The 22,940-nt window shown below is 44.7% G+C and overlaps 1 long non-coding RNA gene across 1 annotated transcript in view; it reads right to left on the bottom strand.

The window, feature by feature from the left end:
• LOC111928417 (uncharacterized) overlaps nt 1–22,712 on the bottom strand; it is a 33,510-nt gene extending 10,798 nt beyond the window's left edge. The window contains exons 1-2 of the long non-coding RNA XR_002864107.2: nt 22,631–22,712; nt 17,888–18,087 (exon numbers count right to left, since the gene is read on the bottom strand). This is a non-coding gene — a long non-coding RNA (uncharacterized LOC111928417). The remainder of the gene's footprint in view (nt 1–17,887; nt 18,088–22,630) is intronic.
• Nucleotides 22,713–22,940: the final 228 nt, after the last annotated feature.

The following is a 22,940-nucleotide window of genomic DNA, read 5'->3' as shown; positions in this document are numbered from 1 at the left end:
AGACACATCTTCCCTGAAACAAACAATAAAAGTGAAACATTTATGCCATCATCTCCACAGGCATTATCTAACCCCATCTCACACTCATCTGGGCAGAAAATCCAACACTGAAGCATTGCTCTTCCCAAAAGGACACCAAAATTCCTCCTGAGGAAGTTTCACATCCTTCCAGAATAAGTGCAGAGTGCTGAAATCTCAGTCTGACCAGCAGGTGAGCAACCTCACCCATGGCTTGATCTTCTCTCCAGGCAAGGCTAAACCTAAAGATAGCCTTTGTCTTCTTTTTTTTCCCCTTTAGAACACGGTGTCCCACTGTTGCTGTGTTTTAACTGCAGAAGGTTCAGCCATCAGTACCTGTTGTGAGACCAGAGTGGGTGACATAGCTGAAGTTAACAAAAAAGAGAAGCAGAAAGATGCACAAGTGGAAAGATGAAGATGAAAACAAAACAATTCAAACAAGAAACACGTGAAATGACAAAAAAAAAAAAAAAAAATTAATCCATGCCTGTAGGGGGAAAAAAATAAGATTTGAAGACAGAAAATTTGGCACAAGGGCAAACACAGAATTATCACATTCCCAAAAATGGATCCAGCCATAATGCCAGATGCAATGCAAAAATAGTTCAGATCCAGAACATAGCTTTCCAGTGCCTATCTATTTCTGGGATAATCAGTACCACGGGGGAAAGGGAAATAGAAACACTATAAAGTTTATCTAAGGGATGGAAACACACCCAGCATTTGATGTAAGAAAAGAAAATGTGCTATTATCTAGCATGTGTGCTGCAGGAATGTACTACACTGCATGTGTACTGGGCTGGGGTCAAGGTCTATGGAGCTGAGCTGCCCAAGCACACACGGAGGCTGAAGTGAAAATACTCCCTCACCATCTGCTCTGACATCATCTGAGCAGAACATGTAAAGACTGATGGTTTAGGGTTTATCTCAGACAACCCAGAAATTAACAAAAAGCCTCCTATAATCCATAAAACAAAACTTAGCAACCATTTTTGTGTTTTGCCATCTTTCGCGGAAGTACATCACAAAAGGTAAAATGCTTCACCCTCAACTGATCTAAAAACTTTTTGAGGTCAGGTGAAATGTTCCTATTTGCCACCACTGGAGAATTTGGTTTCTAAAACTTGTTGATCTGTTCCAAAGATGTTGGAAACAAGAAGTAAAGTGTCTTGTTAGAATTTTGGGGAAAAGCTGCAAGAAAGAAGGGTTTGCGCTTCACATAATCAAAACAACTGAGCCAGAGAGCAAGAGGAGAGAGGAGAAGAGTATCTGAGAGAAAACCAGACAGACCAAGATTTCAGGAGTGGCTAACAATTTCAATTGTCACAGCTTGTGCCAACTCCTGGCTCTGCTGGCTGGGCCTTAATTCACCGCCTCTGCTTTTCACAGCCCAGCTGCTTCGATTATACAGCATCGTGACCTCTTTGGGGAAGGAATTGCCTTCCATTCTGAATGGGACACCTCCTAACTAAATTTAGATCCCAACAACATAAATGTAACTCCAACTTCCCTTGCAGATGATGAAGAGAAAGAGACTTTCTCAGAAGATCAGTTTTATGATGACAAAAAAGGACACCTACTTCATGATGTCCCACTCTACAGAAACTGTATTTTCTGTACTATTTCCATTGTCTACGGCTCTGCTGTGGCACCCACACCTTAACACTAAGCTTCAACACTTGGCCACTTAAATCCCAGCCTGTGTGTCCCTGTCTCTATCTCCAGGAGCCCAGACTCCAGTCATGATCTCAATATACAATAACACAATAATGTTAGATACAACTGAACACACAGACTGGGCTCACAGCCACCAGTTATTTAGGGACTCAGCTCCTAACCTGTGCCACGGCAAGGAAACCACTGGGAGTCAGGGACCTAAATGCCTTGTGGATCAAGATCCAAATTCCAGACTTACTGGAAGTGGAAGGGCAATGAACTTTACTCACCTTTCATGGGCTTCAGCAGAGTTGTTGTGGTTTCATACTCCCTCTAACATCCACTGCTGCTGATCTGCTGACCTCAGGGGTCCTGGGATGCAGCCCACATTTGGGGCAGGATGATAATTGGTCTGTTTCTTGTTCCCAAGAACCAGCCTATAATCAGAAGCTGGCAAGCCTCAGAGAGGCCAGTGTGCCATCCAAAAAGTTCATATGAAACATTAGAGCCAGGAACTGGGATCCAAATCTGCAGAGACCAAATAGGGTTTCTTACCATAGCAGGGCAGAAAGTGCTGGTAACAATAAGCATTTTGTGGTGTTTCACTCTGAGCCCCAACTGGAGCCAAGGAGAGCACACACCATCTGCAGATGTATTTTAGACTGCAATGAACCTTTTTTTTTTTTCCTACATACTGGAGTGGAAAAAAAGGCTGGGAAAAGGCTCTGGATTGTCACTTGCATCTATTCAAATATAGCTAGCCAGTCACTAATGACAACCTACATTGAGACATGTCCAAAACACAAACCAACCCTTTGATGGAGGTTTTTAAAAGTCTGAATAATAGAGGTTGGGGAAGGCGGGGGGTGTTCTTCTCCTGTCTTTCTTTTCCCTTCAGTTCTTCAGGGTCCCCGGATCAGAAGCAGGAGTGCCAAGATACAGGGGGAGCTGCCCATCCTGCCAGGTTCCCTCAAAGCAATGAATGCTGCTATTCTTCCTGTCCCACAGCAGGCTTTCCCCAAGGTCTCTGCCTGCTTTAATTCCCTGCTGTGAGCACGGGCCCCTCCCTGGTAATCAGTGCAAGTCTGCCATGGGTAAACTTCTGACAGGTAAAGCTGGAATTAAACATCAGCTTGCAGAGCACACAGCCCTTCTTGTGCAGCTTACCTGATGTGTTTTGGGGAAATTTATGCCCTTTGGATTTGCTCTGTGTGCCAAAAAAATTGTTGAAATATTTCTATCTAGATAAAGGAATCTAAAAAGTATCTTTTCATTCTATGAACTTGTCTCTTCTTTTGACACCTTGACAATCACCTCTCAAACTTCCAGCACAGAGGGACCTTGATTAAAGCTATTGAGGCACTGCAGGTTTGGACACTGTACTGCATGCAGGATTTTTCTCTCTGCTGACAGATCTTCGGTCCTGTGAGAAAGAACTGGAATGTCTAGAAATACTGAGGATTACTCATTTTGCTTGTCATTCTTTGATGGAGATAAAATTCACGGAAACACAGAATTGCCACGTTTATTAAGAGGGTCCTGGATGTGAGTGGAGCACCGAAGTCGTGATCCCAACAGTGGTTCCACAGGCTCCACTGAAGCCAGGGAAAGCCAAAATCTTCCCCTTTGTGGGTTTCTAGAGAATAAGGATCACCTTCAAATCCTGCCTGAATTTGAAGGTAAAAACTGAGGGGAAGTGTAGGATGGTCTTTGACAGCCAGCTCCTCCTGTGACTGCCCTGCTAGGATCATCTCGGAATTTCCACCGCTCTGGCTGTTTTCTGTAATCGTGTGAGGGAACACAAACAGACACAACAGACATTCTGGGTGGCCTGATAAGATTAAGCAAATGTCTAAACATCATCATTCCAAGAGATACACCAAAATGCCAGAGTTTGTCTTCTTCTTTATACCCCCTCCCTGATTCTGAGTAGGAAAAGCTAAACAGAAAGCCTCTGCTATTTCTAGATATTTCTATTTTAAACTTTTTCACTATACCAGCTAGGAAATGCTGCAAAACTGTCCTACATACTTGGAGATAATTGAGCCATTGAGTGCAGGAGAGTTCATTGAACCACACTGAGCTAAGGAACCAATTACAGTCTGACCTACTGAAGAGTCTTTTCATTTCTATCATTTTAATTCCACTCTTCTTTTTAATTAAACAGTTTATTTTCCAGCATAAAGAGGAAATCCCAAATGCTATTACTTGGGAATTGTCAAGTGATTATTGTCTTGCAAAGTCTATTCCTGGACACTCGAGGATTTATTATAGCTCTATACTAACTAATGAATGCTTGTAGACCCATCTGTAGAACAAATATAAGTTTGTAGGAAGGTCTTATGGGCCTAAAGAAAGGCTTGCATAGACACCAGATCATTTAAAATCAGTAATAAGTGGACTTCAGGCAGATAAGGATTAATCCTACTGGGTTTTTTCCTGAGAGTAGAGAGCTCTTCTCCTTCAGCTTTTCCACACCTGTCAATTTCTCATCAAAGATCTCACATTATCTCAGCACCTAAAATGGTATTTGGGTAACTACAATTAATAACACTAACATAAATCATTCTAGTAGGCATCAAATTACTCACAGACTCATAAAAACCTCTCTCAAGCTGGAAAACAATGTTGCACCAGCCAGGTAAAGACTCAGAAATATTGTCCATCCAGCAGATGTTCATCAATTCTGATCAGCATGGAAAACATGCCTTCTCCTCACATCTGGATATGGGTAATGGCTGTAAGTTCAGACAAGCAGAGCTTTGGTATAAAAAGCCATTGGAGTCTTGACAATTCAATGAGAGGTTTTTCATTCTACTCTCTATTGCTTCTGTGTGTGATGCTCTCCCTACTTAATGGTTAGCACACTTAAAAGAACTGGAGAATAACCTTTGCTTATGCCCACAAAATAAATTCAGAGGAAGTCAAAAGGCTGATGAAGAAAACTGTGCAAGTCTGTGAAGGCAGCAGATCTTGCAAATCAAAATCAAGAATCAAGAAGTTTGTTGGGAACAACAGATGCATGGCATGAATGAACTTCAAATTAAGCATAGAGAGGAACATTTAGGTGTTAGGCACAGAACATACATCATTTTGGTAATCACAAAGGAACTCATGATTACAGATTACATATGGATATATTTCCACCTTCCTCAGCCTACATTATGACAAGAGAGAATAAGACAATCACTGGAACCAGAAGTAGAGAAAAAAATTTCACCCAGCTGAAACTAGGGAAAAAGTCCTTGGTACAAAATCATTGAAAAGGGCTGAAAACACCCCCAGGAGTCATGTACCGCCTTCTGCTAACCCAAGAGAGCCCTCTGGAGAAGGACTTGGGGTGCTGGTGGAGGAGATGCTGGGCATGACCCAGCAATGTGCACTGGAAGCCCAGAAAGCCAAACATGTCCTGGGCTGCACCAAAAGCCCCATGGGCAGCAGGGGAGGGAGGGGATTCTGTCCCTCTGCCCTGCTCTGGTCAGACCCCACCTGCAGTGCTGCATCCAGCTCTGGGTCCTCAGCATAAGAGGTACCTGCTAGAACAGGTCCACAGGAATGCCAGGAAAATTATCAGAGGGCTGGAGCAGCTGTCCTACAAGGAAAGGCTGAAAGTGTTGGGGCTGTTCAGCCTGGAGCAGAGAAGGCTCCAAGGAACCCTTATTGTGCCCTTCCAGTACTTAAAAGCAGCTTATAACAAAGGTGAGGACAGAAGTTTCAGCATGGCCTGTCGCAGTAGTTGAAGAGGTCATGGTTTTAATCTGACAGAGAGCAGCTTTAGACTAGACACAGGGATGACATTTTATACATTGAGGATGGTGAAACACTGGAATGTGTTGCCCACAGAGTCAGCTGATGACCCATTCCTGAAAATATTCAACATCAGATTGAACAGGGGCAATATGATCCAGCTGAAGGTATCCCTGCTCATTGCAGGGGTTTGGACTAGATATCCTTTAAAGGTCCCTACTAACCCAAAGCATTCCATTGTTCTATGAAGACAAAATTTCATCTGTTGCCACAGATCTCCATGGCAGATCCCACAGCCAATGCTGCCACTGCTTCACTGCCTTTTTACAATTCCTAATGTCTATATTGTTTTTCTTCTCTAATTTATGCTCATTGCTTCATGTCTTAGCTTCATATATTGAATATATATAATTAGGAAACCAAACCCTGAGATCTTCATAGTCCTGAATTCTGAATTCTGGAGTACCAGCCAGCCTAGAGCTGATTTTTTTTTTTTTTTGTACCCACAAGTTAAGCTAAACATGGGATCTAAATGTCTCCACTTGCCCTCAAGGGAATGCAGATCCAGGATCTCAGGCTGGGAGGAAGCAGTCAAGCAACAGGGGAAATTTTACTTCTCTTTGTTCTGGCAGGAACCACTGTGGAAACGTGAGTAAATGTCACCCTTGGTTTTATATTGCCTAAGAGAACAAGAAATATAGACTGGCTCAGAAGTAAAATGCTTCAGAGGAATATTGCTGAGCTGTGGGGCAAAGTCCTGAGCAAATATATCCCAGGACCTCAAACAAGAGATTGCTGGCAGGAAGGAGGAGAGGTGGGCAGGAGAGGTGCTGAAGCCTCCTCTATGAGGTCTGGGACTGATGTGGGATTTTGGTCTCTTCAGGGTTGAGCTTTCTTGGGACATTCTTTTACAGGCAGTTTTGCTTATCTTAGTTTTGTGTCAGGAAGAATACTTTAAAGGTTTGTTAGGTTCTTGTTTTTAGTGTTTATTAATATATTATTAAAAGACTTGGCAGGCTTACTTAGATGCTCAAGTTCAACTCACTATTAACTAGCTCAAATTGGCTCAAATGGCACAAAACAGCCTTGAAATGTGCAGCTCTTTTATCTTTATATACATTTTCACTTAATTAACAATAGACACATGTATTGTTTTTATATTTTAACTAATAATTTTTTTATATCTACTTGCGTAACTAAAACTGCAACTAACTTCTAACTAATCACTCTGTGCTCTTAAAAACTGCAGAATTTTGGAGGAGAGGAAAGAAGGAAGAAGTGTTAAGAACCACACCATTTTTCTTTTAACTTTATTCTATTTATAAACACTAAAATTTATATTTTTTATTTCAGTGATATACTCTATACTACTTTCTATCTTTTTTTTTTTTTATATAAATTCTGGTTTACTCAGGTATATTTTGAAGCTTTTCTATCAATGAGAAACAAAATTAATGCTTTTTTTTTTTTTGAGGGTAGGACAAAGAGAAATGTTTCTGTTTCTGGATTCTTACATGGGACTTTTCTCAACTCAGCCAGAGCACCCTTTTGGCAAATATTTCAGGGCCTCAGAAAAGATCAGACACCTGCTTAGCCCTCTATAAATAGAGTGGAGCAAAGAGAGGGAAGAGGGGCTGCTCCATTCAGCTGTGCCTCTTGCAGAGTCCTGGCCTGGCCCTTCTCAGCCTGTTCTATGATTTGGCTCCATGGATGATGACAGTGAATGATATTTTGGAAGCATTCCTAATTTTATCTTCTTTCAGAGGTCCTGTTCAGAAATCTGCCCTTTTGTGGCTTCACCAGTTCAACTCCCCTCTGAACTCTGGCCCCCAAATTGTGAAATCACAGACAATACAAGAGGAAGCTTGGGAACCAGCAGAGGTATTTTGGCTGCCCCAGCAGAGAGCTTTTGGACCAGCAGCTAATCCTTTTAATAATTTCTCACCACCTCATTTACTGACGTGAGCAGAGTGTCTGTCTAATAGCCAGAGCAGGGTCTCTCAGGCTGTGCACTTCCTAGAGCCTGTGAAAACACAGTGGTTCAACCTGCTTAAAACTCCACTCTCAGGCTGAAGAGAGAGACAGAGAGACATCCCATGTCATCATCAGGCCCATCTATATTGAGGGACACAAAGGAGGTGGCTGTGCCTGTCCGGGAAGATTTGGTGATGACTTCTAACTCATGCAAGAACATTCCTCTGTTTGGGGATTGATGCCCAGAACAAAAGTCAAAGCACAGTTTGCTTTGCTAGTGTAATCCAAACTTCTCAATTTCCCCTTGTATTTTGGCCTCTGCTTCATCCTCCAAGCTCAGAATGCTCCTTCAGGAATGCAATAAGGCTTGAAATGGTGACTGTGGCCCCAGGACTGTGAGGCTGTGGCTGTGTTGGTCAGATGGGGTGGGCTCACTCAGCTCTTGGGCTGAAGTCAGCAGTCACAGACAGAGCACGAGTCCCAGCTCAACCTCAGCACATAACCAGGCTGGGAGAAGTGAACTAGGAGGGCTTGGAAAGGAGTAAGTGAAGGATGGAACCAGTTCTTCACCTCTGTTTACAGATGTTGCCACTTCAGTTGATTCATCAGGTACCAGAGTATCTCTCTGGTGTCTGCTCCTCTCACTCCATCACTCTGGACAACTGCATCAGCCAGTTTTTCTCTCCAGCTCCTGCCAGGACTGCTAAAATCAGCAAGATGTCACACCTTTCCACAGTGTCTCAGATATCTCCTCTGGAGAAGTGACAGCACCCTGGGCAGGCATCACTCACAACATTATTGATTCCTCTGCTTCTCTTCCTTTAATACTTCCACCCATGAAACGAGTTTGGACAGGATACAGATTTGGTTTACTGCCCCAGCAGGTGCCTGTCTATCCCCCTGGCCAATCCTGAGAGAGTGATGGGCAATTTGGGGCACTTATTACCCAGATTTTCTGCCCCAGCTGCCTCTACAGAGAAGCTGCTGTGCTGCTTATGCTGCATGCTGAGACTGGGCAGTATGAACATGGCCCTTCACCAACACTGTCTGGAGGATGTGATGCTCCCTTCAGTCTTTGAAATAAGAAAGACATTTTTGAGCTTCTCTACAGTGGTCTGCATACCAACCCACTTCACTCCCAGGGCAGTAAAACAGAGCAATCTGTACCTTTCACCTCAGCCGTCTGCTTTTCATTTTCCCCTTTAATCACAAGCAGATTTTGGCTATCAGTGTGAAAGTTTAGCAGACCCAGAGACCCCTGCAGAGGAGGAGATCCAAACTCAATGCGAAATTCATTTTATGCCTGCTGATATACCTGATCCCTGGTTTGAAAAGGGGGATTTGCTGAATGTTTTACCCCCACAGAGAGAAAGAAAGAGAGAAGATTTACACTCGCAGGAAGGTAGTTAAACAAATACCAGCAGTACTATAGACAGTCTCCCCCTACTTCAGGAACAAAAACCACCTTCCCTGTGATAAAAAGAAACACAAACCACAAAGGAAAATGTGCATGGTGACTGATTCACCCAGCTCAGTGACAGCTGACCTCTGCTCATTCTCTGATGTGTTCTGCATTTTCAAAGTTCCTTGTATTGTGAAAAAAAAATAACTTCAGCTCCCACAAGATGGGTCCAAATAGCTTAAAGCCCACCAGCAGGAGGGATGAGGGAGTAACAGAGATGCACACTGACTGTAGGGGCAGGCATACTCCAAGTGTGGATTCACATGGAGGTTTCTCACTTGGGAAGGATCTCCAGCTGAAGGATGTACATGGATAGTCAGTGAAACCTCCAAGAGGCACTGTGTGGCTTCTCAAAGCCAAATCTACCACAAGGAATGATGCAAAGTGCAGCAGGAGCAGCTCCCCAGGTGGGACAGTCTCTTCTGGAGATGTCTCCATCACCCTGTGGACTGCTCAGCCTGTCAGGCTGGAGTAGGGTAAAGTGCATATGGAGGAACAGGTCGGCTCTGAATCACACACAGAGCACACTGGGAAAGCCAAAGAAACAGGGAGCAAATTCCTCAACACCTGAGGGAGGAACAGCTATAGTAAAAGAAATATTTTTTAAGTTTCTTTCACAGCCATCAGCTTTGCTTTCCCCACTCTTATTTATTTTAGTGGATTTATACAGTTCCAAGCACTCAGTTCAGCTGAGCTTATCCATACACACATTGTGGAGGAACACACATTGTCAAGACTAAGCATTTGAGCACAACCTTTGACATGCACATCCAGTGCCTGTGAGAGTGGGGGGAGCAGAGGGGCTGTCCTGGAGAAGGTTTGTGTGAGCAAGACTTTGGGGGCTCACCGTTCATCTCCCAGCATCTGGTTCCCTTCAGAAAATCTCACAGACAGCAATAGCTGCTACTACTTGTCCCCTCTCTCCATACCTGGCAACATCCCACACATTCACCTTTTGAAGTGTGTTCCCAAGGCTATGTTGGCCATGTCAGTCATCCCCCATCCCTGGGCTCTTTGAATTTGTTGACAAATTTTTTGTGCTTAGCATACCAATATCTCATCACTTGCATCCAGCTAAGAAGCCATCTCTCCATTCCTCTTATTCTTGTAATGTGTATGGTGTTCTGATGGTTGAACTATTTGCTATTTTTGTATCTGGGGAGCACACTGAAACTCAAATTCTAGCAGTCTCAAGACAAACATGAAAACAAATCTCCAGCAGCATTAATGAGTGACTTCTATTAATCTCCTCTGATATGTTTCCCTTCTCTGAACCATTAGTTAATGTTAATTGTCCAGAAGTCAATCAAGATTAGTCTCTTATCATCTTAGATACTGATTCTTGCACAAAGGACAACTAGTTCTTTGCTACAGAATAGAAAAAATGTAGGAAAAAAGGGGAAGTGACTTGAAAGGGGCTTAGCACAACCGCTTTTCTCACTGGCTGCACCATGGCAGCAATGGGCTCAGGATGTGTGTGAAGCTGCTGTCAGCAGACTCAAGTTCCTCAGGGTCACATATTTATCAGATCTACCCTCCTGGCCCTACCACACCTGAGTTGAGGATGAAATCTCCCTATGCACAGGCAATTTTGAAGAAGTTTAATTATTCTATGTAGAAATGTTTGTTATTTTGTGCTTATTCTAGCATTAAGGTACTTTCATACCATAATATTTACAGTGTGGCTACTTAGGCACTGTAGCACATGTTGTATTAAAACAATACCACATGGTGCATTTTAATGGGGATCAAGGCTGAAAAAGGTTTTAATAGTTTGGTAAGTCTATGCCTCATGTTATTTTGCCATGCAGTGAAATAATCCCACATGACTCCATATTTTTTCTGTCTGACATTTCCTACAGTTAAATGGTCCCAAGAACCAAAGGGATTGGAACAGACAGGTATAAGCTCATCCCTGGAGTAGATGGAAAGGATTATTCTAGTAAGCTGAAGTGGTTGGAGGGAGGGGGCATTTCTACTGAACTTGCTGTTCTGGCTAATAAAAGAGCTGAGGCTTCATGTCAATTGTCAAACTTGCACCGTTCCTGTGTGATGTGCAGTTCCCAAGCCAGCACCTCCCCTGCACACAATGGCATTTGTGAAAACTGTGTTTGCCTGCTCTTCTGCAGAGACAAGACAAATGGCTTGTCTGCAGGCAAACAGCTTTGTCACCTGCTGGCAGGATGGTCCAGAGGGGACACTGCTCTCACCACTTCAAGAAAGCAGGCTGCAGTTTGTGGGGACAGGGATGCTGTGGAGACCTGCATGGAAGGCATCACCCTGAGCCACCCAGCCCGGCACTACCAGCAGAGCCCTGGCTTGCAGCAGGTATTGCTCCTCCAAAAGACACTCTGGCTTGTCTCCTTGACCTGGACACATCACCTTCCCAGCTCTTCCCCTAAGTAAGTTGTCATTTCTGTGATCAGTTCCTCAGCAGCCACAGCCACCTGGGGACAGGCTGTTCTCTCTATCAGCCTGCAGAGGAGGGCCCACAAGCAGTTGTACCTTTTGGAGACACCCCAGTCCCTTCTCAGGGCCCACACCCAAAACCACTCACTCAGATTACCACAGTATTGGCCCACAAATCCCAAATTAGATACACAGGAAGCACAGAAATTTTCAAGAGATTCTGCATGTGTGAGTGTATTCAAAGTCACTTGGAAATGTCACCTCTCCAGACTTGTGGTGTGGGGCCAAGCCCCACCAAACACACAAAGATCCTGCAGTTCATGTCCCTCTGTGTCTCCCCACGATCACCTCATTGTAAACACTGTGTTTATACCTGGGATTTTGTTCTGATACATAACATTTTCCTTTCCAAGTACAAACATAATAAACAGGCTTCTAATGTGCTGGAAATGCTAGGGAATAATCTGTGCTCAAGATAGCAGTGCTCTTGTGTTGAGTGCCAGCCATCCTAAATTGTTCCCTTGGCTCCAAGCTGGGAAACACTCACTGGCACTGGATAGCTCCAATCCTGGAAGAGTGGCAAAAGCAGGGAAACTAGGTAGCATCAACCCACCCAAATACCACAGACACCCCCAGATTTACCCCCTTCAGAGGAGCACCTGCACACTCCAAACACAGCAGAGATGCAGAAGTTTGAGTGGGCTATTGAGAGCTGGAGATATCATGGCCCTGTTACACACATGCTATTTGCTGTATGGAGTAAAAGGAGTTTCTTGCTGCTCGGTTTCAGGGGGGTTTAGGGTCCTTGGCTGATGGGAAAGGCATATGCTGGAGCAAAAGGTCACATCTCAACTTACTAATATTTGTAGACATTGAGGCAGAACAAAATTAAAGTTTGGACCTCAAACTGGGAATCTTAGGAGGCAGACAGACTAAACCTGCCAAAAATGCCAGCAGCTCGTAAAGTCCCAGCCTGGTGTTAATCTGTTGCCAAGCAAGGCAGCAATAAATTTACCAGCCACGTTACTGGAGCTGGGCATCAGAGAGGAGAAGGAAGAGAGCCACAGGTGAGTGCCAGGGCTGGCGAGCACCTTGCTGGCCAAAGGCAGCCTTCCCTCAGACCTCATTGAATGTGAATTCTGCCCCTGTGCAAGGCTTGAAATCTGAATGTTTCCTGACGTCCCACGCTCCTATTAAAAATAAACCCAAGAGGTTTCCAACAAAGCACCACATTTTATATATGCCAGGAAGAAAATGAATTAAAAATGCATATCTTTGTTTCTTCCTGACAGTATCACATTGATTCAAAGCAGTGAGCAAAACAGTGAGCAACAATCAGCGCTCTGCAAAGAGGTGCCTGTAACCACAGAAGGAGGAGGTTTTGTTCCCCACCCTTGGACTATGCTCACTAATAATCTGGATTTCCACACACATCTCCCTTCTCACCATGGGGAAATCTCAAGGCCTATTTGTGTGCAATGACTCTTGAAGGAAGAAAGCTCTGTAAACCATCCCTGACACTGTGGAAAAATCAGGAAACTTTAATTAAGGGAGCAAAAACAAAAAACCACCCGCAAGGCATTTCTGTACTTACTTTCACTAAGTGCAAAAACGAACTTCACAGGAATTTCATCCCACAGGAATTTCCAATATTTTAGTATTTGTTTCCGTTATGACTGGGGACAAAATGTTGAAATATCAAAGCATTTTCATAGGATGAAGTGTTCTGGGAAGCAGTGTTTTTTTACGTCATTTTGACGTGTTTCAGACTTGAACTTGCACCTGGCTGAGCTTCCTGGCTGTCCCCATGCAAGTGCCTTGTGGTGCCAGGCTGCTTCTTTGACCAGCTCAGAACATCCAGGACTTCCCACCCAACATTCATCACCAGGTCCCAGGGTACCACACAGAAATCCAAGAAGGCAGAAAGCAGTAGTTCAGCACAGAATTCCTAATCCAGCCAATGGCTTGGTCTGTGTAGGAGAAGGGGCCATCAGGTCTCCATCCTGTGCGGGCTGAGCATACGCAAATGCTCGACACAGCTGAGCCCAAATGTTTCATTTCAGCATTGTTGGCCTTGTTTATTTTTTAGCATAAATGATGGAGAACTTTTAGCCAGCTGTATCAGTTTATTGGTCTGTCAGCACTCCAGGGACATCCTCACCTCGAACTGCACAGCAGGACCATACCCCTGTTGACACAGATGGGCAGGAGAGTGGTGGCCAGTGTTGGGAATGTCTGTCCACATCAGCATGTCCTTGGCCTGGATCCATTCTGGGGGCTGGAGCTGTCCATCTATTCCCTCCATCACCATCTTCAAGACATCAGGCTCTCCCACTGAATCTGTCCTCCTCTTGTGGTCATTTGTTCCAGCCCTGCCCCAAAAACTCCTCATTTTCTCTAGAGGAGAAAACTCCTCTAGAGTTTTCTAGATGAAATCAAGGTCAGGGAGCATTGCAGCAGGTAGGGCCATCAGGAAGAAAGTCATCTTTGGAGGAAAGGGGAAAACCTCCTTCTCAACACAGATCTGTAACAAAAATTCCCAGCAGTACAAGAGCTCCTGTGTCTTTTTCTGCTAGCCAGTCTCAGCATCAGGTTTTACCTCACCTGGCAGAAAAGGATGGCAGAATTGATTGTGAGCCTCAATTTTTGAAACACGTCTGGCTAAAAGACTGCTATTGTACATTTTCCACTTCTGATATTTTCTCACATGTTGTTTTGTGCTCTCCAACCATTGCCTTTCTGGGAATTCAGGTGATGTGTGGCTTTTGCAGGCATTTCTTTGCCTAACTTCATTTTTCCAGACATTTTTGGTATCAAGAAAAATAAGCCCCACTCCACACACACACTTTTTCTTTCAAACCTCAATTTCTCCTGGAGCAAGCATGGATCAGTAGCTGGCCAGGACCACACACAGCTCTTCTAATATCCCAGCCTGATGAACAAGAAGGGGATGGAAGAGACAACCAGCACACTGTGCAAAAGGAAAGAGATGAAATCCAGCCATCAAAAGAAATGGACTGTGAAGCCCTTGCTCAGATCAAAAAGCCTGTGAGCATTTAGTGACTCTTTTGATGGCATAAGGACAGAGGGACATGATCTGCATCTTAGAACTGTGCATGAGAGATGTCTCCAGGCATGAGCCCCATTTTGGGCAGGCTGGCTTGCCCATTGCTTTCTCTCAGATCCATTGAAGGTCTCTCCATGGGCCAGAGTCTTGTGGGCTGACAGGGACAAAGGTGGGCACAAACACACTGTGCATGTTGTGGGCTTAATGAACAAAGAGAATTTGTCATATGTTCCGTCAGATCAAGATATGACAAGGTCCAGACAGTGGAAGATTTTACTTCTGAAAAGACTGGGGCAAGATGTCTGTTGGAGCAAGTATCACCTGATATTGATTGGGAGGAGGCCTTTATCTCTCATAATACTATGCTAATTCAAACCAATTCAGATTTCCTCAGAGACTACAGTGGCAAGCTCAACCTGCCACAAGAACCAGGATTGTTCATAAGACCAGACTCATCTGACAAGACCTAAATCCTAGAAATAATGTAACCTGGTCAGAAAGCACCTGAATTATTGATGGGGAAGTTTACTGATGATCCCACTGCTGTATCATCTGCCATTCAGATGTCTGATCCCAATTCAGTCCAGGACTTCAGCCCTTTTGCTTGCCTCAGTGCCAAGAACCCTGAGTTCTCTGTGCTGGAAAAGCTGAAGCACATGGCTTTGTTTCTAGCCAAGCATCAAGGAAATCACACAATTGTAACTTTACAGTAACCTTAATAATGCATAACTTAAATAAGATGGGACAGATCCTGACATTTTGCATCTTCAAATCCATCTGACAGCTGCCCAGCAGGAGCTAATGAGGAGTCAGTCCAAGTGAGGAATAATTTGCTGGTAAAAGAGAAATCAAATTCTACTTCTGACTCCTCACAAAAAACATACTTGTGGCATCAGGGCCAAGGGGTTTGTCTCAAAAAACCTCACCTCAGTTTATTTGAAGAAGACACCAGAGAGTCAAATAACACTTCTCAGAGTGTATGATTCCTCAGGACTGTAGGAATCAGAATTTCCAGATGCAAAGTGCCATCACAGACTCCAAGAAAAAATGTCCAAACACACTCAGGCAGGGACAACTGCATCCTGAGCCACCCTGTCTGCTGACTGCTGGCCCCAGCTTTAGGGGGGCTGTCCTTCAGTACCCACCCATGCAGAGAAGGGTACCATGCTGACAGATCAGGTAAAATCACTCTTGTGGTCTGCTCCCTAGCTACACTTCTTCAGGGTAATTTTACCTCTCACATTTTTTACCCTATCCATAACTAATTTGTTTTCTACACAGTTGTTTCCTATGTCTGCTCCTAGACCTGACACCACTTCTCCTCCAATGATGCTGATCACCTTCTTTGATACTCCATGCTAAATTAATTCTTGCCCTGGAGACCTAAAGGGCACTAGAAAAAATATTTCCTCATTTTTTTGGGGGGGGATTGCCACTTTTCAGATGTGCTGGCTCCACCACTGTAGGAAAGGTGATCATGGAATGAGGAGCACTTTATTTGCAGAGTTGCTTCTTCCTTCACAGGGAAGAAAGAACAGCATAGATGGGGGATGAATGGGGAGTCCTCACAGAAATGCTGTCTGATGGTTGAAGGTGGTACCAATACCTAAAAGCAGCAACTTGCACAGGTCAATGGCAGCATTTGTAAGAAAACTCTGTTTCCTGTCCTTTTATCACCTCTGGGTCCAGATCTGTAGGAGATGGCCACAGTATTACAGCCAGGCAGAACAGCACATTCTCTAATAAGTTTAAAAGTTGAATCTTTCACTCAAATATCTCTTTATCCTTTATGTCTCCCTATATCATCTGCAAAACTGGAGGTCAGTGTGCAACAGCATCTACTCACAGGTGGGTTCTCTCTCTCTGTATCTTCAATAACAAAAATTTAAAAAAATAAATTCTCAGCACAGGCACAGAAGCACCAGAACTAATTTTCCAACAGATGCAAAAGACCATCAGCTAATGTAGGAAATTAAATGTTTAAGGAAATTATAGAATGAAAATACAAACTCTTGAGCGGGAGCCAAAAAATACAAATTCCATCATTTATCAAAAAAAATCTACAAAATGGGCCTGAAACGGTGTGGGGAAAGCTGAATGAAAGACTATATTCAGGCACAGCACTGTTTAGCTTACTTTTTGGACCTTTTCCCCTTATTGATGCTGTTGGGAGGCGCTCATTCCAAAACCTCTAATGCTGTCGTGTTCTGGGATGAGTTACTAAAAGCAACCATTCTTCCACATATGAAAACATTCGATTATTTGCATGTTTGGCGTCTTTAATGCCTCTTTTGTGCCTCTGTTTTTTTGTGGGGGGAGGCAGATGAGGGATCTTGAATTTCAGCAGTATTCTGATATAAACTTCCTCTGAGAGAGGGAAGGCAAAGAAGAAAAAGTTTTTGCAAGGCTGAAATAGAGTTGAGGCTGGCTGGCTTTCTCGATGTACTTGAAGGTTCTGATGGAGGTGTTATTCAGGACCTGTGCAGTGCTGCCAGCCCTGAAGTAAAGACTCAGCTCTAAAGCTGAAGCATTACCGAGCATTCCTTGAGCCATGTGACAAAAAATGCCCAATCTGAACCATCCCAAATTGTTACTGCATTGGCACAAACCCCAGCACTGTGCACAGGACAGATGAAGGGCCCAGATGCTCCTCAAGCATCTCCACACAGAAAGGGGTGATGGTATGCACTGCCAGGCATGTCTAGGCTGAAAACCTCCTGGCAAGTCACAGCAGTCAAGTCCAAACTCCTGTGTGGCCATCTTGGCTCTCTTTTTGCATGGGCTAGAAGGTTACAGGAAAGCTGGAGGCACCTGGCCAGCCACAGGCATGTTACCAGCATCAGGAAATACTTTAAATACTGCCCAACAGAGCTGTGAAACTCATTGCTACAGGGCTTTACCAGCACTCTGGGAATAAACAGATCATGGCTTGCTCCTTGGCACACTGGATGGCACCAAAACAGTCTGGTGCTGGGGACATCCCACCCTTCTGCAAAGGCAGGTTAGATCTTGGCTAAAACTGCTGCTGAGCTGAGCTGTGCAGAGGGCTAAAAGCTCACCAATGGCTGCTGGCCACAGCTCAGTGGAGAAGTGGTAATTCATTATACCATGATACTTCAACTCCTTGTGATTTTCTTCCCATACACAACAAACCTAGCAGGAATCCAAAAGAGAATGGCTTGCACTTATGGCTAACAAGATGAGCTAGTCACAAGAGCCAGTTTTAAACAAACAAAAAATAAGATGTTTGGACAAAATAAAATTCCCCAGTGTTTAAACCAGTGAATGGGGATTAGGAAGCTATTTCTCTGAAGTTCAGCTATTCCCAAACTCCTGAGCTGTGCTGTATCTCTTCCCAGAGCCTCCAGCCTGTGCCTAGGAGGTACTGGCATGGGCAAAGCACTATCCTGCTTCACCTCAGGCAGGCAGAGCCTGCAGGGGACAGCCAAAGGAGAATGCCCTGATGAATCCCACAGTGGTCCATGATTACTCCACAGTCTCTCTGCATCCCGTTTTTGACTGGCCAGTGTTTGGCGCTGGAGCCAGGGATTTACCTGGAAAGGTGCTCCCGCAGCTCTGAGCCGCCCTGGTTTCCTCAGTCCCTCTGACTTTCCCATTTTACACTGCTTTTATTGGAGCTTTTATTATCGGTGAATAGAGGCCAGCTCCGCTTTCCTGGGACAGCAGCACCATCTAGAGCCTCCTCCGACATGTGCAGTCCCCATCTGCCTGCGGGAACACCTTCCAGCCACGGCTGAGAAAAACAAGAGACAAAAATAATGTGCAGGTGTTAGGGTGGAAAAGAGAATGTGGCAGAGTGAACAGCACCTCTGGGGCCAGTAAAGCTAATGTACAGTCATATACAGCTGGTGTGCTGCACTAAAAGCAGGGAGGTAGGCTTTGTACTGTTGGAGGCAAAAGGGCTGTGATTTGTAGCTGTAATCGTTCTTAGGTAGCTCTGTTATGTATTTGGAGAATAAAAAGCTCTTCTGGAGTGTATGATCCTTGTATACTGCTTCCATGATGTAAAACAGGGGAAACAACTTGGGCAGAGCTGTAAAAGCAGCTGGTGACAGAGCCGGGGCTGCAGCCTGTGGCCACTGCTCACAATTTCCCAGCCAACAGTGGGGACATTGCTGCTTTTCCAAAGGCAAACAAAGAGGGTCACTGCCTCCAGTGTGCTAAAAACACCCAGCCAGTTCAGATGGCAGTTCCTCCATGCACCTGGGCATGCAGCGGTGCTCGGCAGTGCTCCCAAGGGCCACTTCAGGGGACAATTTACATCCTGCAGCAAAACACCTTGGGAAATCACCAGTGGAAGAGAGCCAGAGAAACCCAGGTCTCTGGGCCATTCACTTAAGAGTGGGGCTCGATGATCTTTGTGGATGCCTTCCAACTCAGAATATTCTGTGATTCTGTGAAATTCAATAGGAAGGGATTTGTAAGACAAAGCTCTAAGATAATGCTGGCAAGCAGAGCATGCACCATGAGCACAGAGGAGAGCAAAAGTGAAAAACACCCTTCATACCTCTCTCTTCTGGTCTGGGGGAAACCCCTGCCTCATAACCCTTCCCTTCAAATTCCCTGGGCTGGCCTCTGAAGGACTTAGATGGAGAGGGGACCCGGTACCCTAGGCATGAGTAGGATAGTGTGTCTGGAAATGCCATTTCCTCAAATCTGGGTTAGGCAGACACCGAGGTTTGTACAGGAAAGGACAGTCCTGCCTGGCCTCAGTGCTGAAGCCACCACTGAGGAGGTTACAGCAGCTGTGCACATCTGCACTGCGGTACACACAGAAATGTGGGAGGAAGAGCTGGGTGCACCAAAAAAAAAATAGGAACAAACTGTCCTAACCTATCCTCTCTGTTTTTGCAATAAATCTGTGTTTTGTTTTGCTGCTGCAGGAGCCATGGGGCAGTGAACACAAGGGAACAGACAGATTTCTCCCTCTCCTCTGCAGAGAGCAGGACCTGCGGTGCTGGCAGCAGCTGAGCCAGGCCCCAGCAGCATTCATTAGACAGAGGTCCTGGAGAACAGATTGCACCTTGTGGCTACACCCATTCTAGAATCCTAGGTGGGAAAATACCCTGTCTATGCCCATGGTGTCCTTGGCCTCCCACACCAGTGGGGGAGCTGGGGCACAGCACAGCAGTGTGGGCCAGGAACGGGTTTTCCAATAGGTAATGTGGATGGAAATCTTTGTCCCTCCTGAGGAATTGTTTTAATTACTTTAGGGAAAGTGGTAGTATGCAGTAGGACACCGCAGTTTTGGGTACCAAGGAGCAGATAAACACAAGTCCCAAAGCCACAACTGCAAAAATTCCTGGCAGGAGGGAGCAGAGATTTCCCAGGAGATGCTGAATTGCCAGGACCACGTGTCTTTGATCTTTGATCTTGTTCACTGTCTCGCTGTCTGAGTAACAAGGGACTGTATGGGAATAAATCAGCATATTAATGGGAATGCTAATTGCAGCTGAATCTGGGATGGACTAAAATATACACGTTCCTTTAAATTACGAATTCTACAATCCAGTTTGAACTGCACTTGGAACAGTTAGTGAGAGCAACTATTATTTTAAAGATCAACCACCCTTTCAGTGATTTTGATATTTAGATTAAAATAAAAATTCAGCTAACAGGACAGATCCCCATTTCAACATCGCAGCATAAACCAAACCATCTCACTTACAGTGCAGAGGCCACTCAAAGTAATTGAGGTCAGGATAGAGCTCAGTATTTGAAAGTGTGCCTTTTTAATAAGAGGCAGAAATACACTTCTGTTCCCATTTCTCCCTGGCTGAACAATGCTGCAGGGATGTGTAATTGGCATTTCAATGCCTGTTTGCAGTGACCACATTCTTGAATGTCTGTAACTACAATTCCTACATATCATATATATAAATATATGTACAGATATATGTGCATGTGTGTCTGTGTGTATAGGCTGATTTCCTACCACTCCTCCCTGTGCAGAGGAGTCAAGGTGTTACCTGTTATTCCATTCCAATTTCCCCTGCCCAGGACAGCTTTACAATGGGGTTTAAACATCTTTAGCTCTTTCTTTTCTTTATAGGTGGCTTAATGAAGTCTAAAAGAACTGAAACCTCACCCACAGAGTTATACATGACCCTCAGCCTTGCCTTGCATCTGCCCCCACTGAAGCCAGAGAGAGCCAGTGTCAAAGCCCACTCCCTTGTGGGAGCCTCTCAGGAGGGGATGAGCTACAGGCCCAGTTATGAAGGTTAAATGTGCCTTACAGGACTCTCTTGAGGGCAAGAGGAGAGGTGAGAAACCACGTTCTGGATCCTCCCCACCTGATTCCAAGGTCTGCTCATTATCTGCCTCAGAATAAGTTCCCAGCCCCCACAGTGTCCTGCAGCAGTGAGTTCCAAACACCAAACCAGCACTTGTCACTCAGTTCTCTACTTTGCATGAATTATTCCCAGGCTTTGGTTATCTAATGTAGCCTAGTTGTCCAGTCTGCCTTCTCTTTTCAGGCTATCCTCCTGCCAGGAGGTTTTTCCTCCCCTTTGTTTTATTTATGGCTATGGCTCCAGAGTGAGGGTGTATCCCACTGGAGACCACTCAAGCCATCTTAGTCCCATCTGCATTATGTCACTGTATGATATCAGAATCTGCATTAGCTGAGTATCAGCTAGACATATTTCCAGTGACAGAGAAGCGGTGATAGCCATTGGAAATAATTTTAATTATTCACTATTTCCTATTTTTCTACTTTCTTTCCATTAAACCTTCTGTAGGTCCCAAAAGCACCTCACTCAGGTCATCTTCATCCTTTGGCTGCCTGAGGTCTCAGTCCCAAGATCAGATGCCAACCTCACTGGCACAAGTGCAGCATCCAAAGCTACTCCCTATGACCTCTCCAGAATGCCACTGCTAAGAGGCTCCTCCAAATCCCTCCTTCCCCCACCCACGTGTGGAAGTTTCTTCATGGCTTTCTGTGTTTGTCACAGACACTTAGTACCTTCATCCACCCCAAAATGTTTGCCTGGAAATTAAGACATTTGTCCAGTTTCCCCATTATAGCCTATTCTCATTTCTTTCTATGTCTTTGCTCAGGAGAAAGTGAATCTGTCTTGGGTGACAGCTCAAACCTGAAGATGATTAAATTGTGGCAAAGCCCAGAGCTTTTATAGCATCTTAATCTGGAATACAGCTCTACTCCTAACAGAAAGGCTCAGAGACCAGGTCCAGGAATGCATACACCTCCTTCTATACTAAATTTAACTTATGGTGTGTTGTCATACATAGAGCTGTTAACTGGAGTGATTATCTTCTTTAAGGGGGAGCTGCAGTAACACTGGGATATGAAGAGGCTGCTGCACATGAACCACCGAAGTCAGATCTCTGCAAGAGAGCCAGGGAAATTATAGCACTGCTGATGTCAGTGTATGAAAATATATTGATTTCTGATTATTCTGAATATCCTGATATTTCTGTTTATCTATGCATGCATATAAAAATTTGCACTGCAGATTCACGTTATACAGGTATAGGCAGAGACTGTGTTTGTTTCTTTTGCAGAAACCTTGTGGCAGGCTGAAACACCCAGGTGGGAGCAGAGTCCCCAAGGCCCCAGGGGCAGTGGTCCTCGGTGACACTGGTGCAGTCCCTGGCACACAGCCCCACAGGGATGTAAGAAGGAAAAAGCCAGAGGATAAGTGGTGCTGGGATGACTCTGGATTTACCACCACCAGCCTAACCTCCTTAAAGAACTCCTTGTGGGGATATTACAGACAATTATAGAAGTTAGCCCTGCCTTACAGCATGGGAATGCAAAAATCAGCTTTGAGTCCCCCCTCAGCCCTTCTGGGGATTTGATCCATCCCAGCCTAAAGAAGGATGCTGAGAAGGTTGAATCCCCCTCTGAAAATGCCTTTCCCTCCCCAGTGACCAGACAAAGGGCAAGACAACAAACTCATGTCAAGCACATATCCCCACTTTTAAAGAGCTACATCCATCAAGAATAAACCCCCTCTCATCCTCTGTGAGTGTGAAAGGACCCTCTAGGAGAGATTTCAGAGGAGGGGGAATATGCCAAATTGTAGGTGAGGACAAAAGCCCACAGAGGGTTTTCAGCACCAGGAAGGGTCTCCAGCTGTAAACTCCAGGCCCAACAGTCCCCACTTGGCTGTGGGAAGATGCACACACACTGCTAGAGTTTAGCAGGCATCTCCAAGCTTCAACTTCACCATGGGCTGAAGCACATCTGGTTCTGAATAGCTCACCAAATAAAAATTTCAACTGCTAAAAAAAATTAAGAAGAAGGACTTCACCTCTGACCATGGCTTCACAAGCTTGTACTGCCACAGGCACGGCTGGAGTGAGTGGCCAGTGGTTTAACTGGGCAGACGTGCTGTAAAGTAAATACAAAAGGGGTCAAAAGTAAATAGTATGTTTTATAGCTGTTGTACTTATTCTGTTGAGGTGTTTTGATACCAGATCCAGGGAGAAGAGGGTAGAAGTTTGATTCACTTAATGGGAACTGGCTCCAATATAAATATCCTTTCAAGATTTGTCAGGCACTGCTATAAAAGGGGATGGCAGGGTGGGTAAACAGACCAGCTCTTTAGTCCTGCACATTTA

This window comes from Cyanistes caeruleus, chromosome 5, assembly GCF_971803275.1.
Source record: "Cyanistes caeruleus chromosome 5, bCyaCae1.hap1.1, whole genome shotgun sequence".
Lineage (NCBI taxonomy): Eukaryota > Metazoa > Chordata > Aves > Passeriformes > Paridae > Cyanistes > Cyanistes caeruleus.
This window is presented reverse-complemented; position numbering and strand designations above follow the sequence as displayed.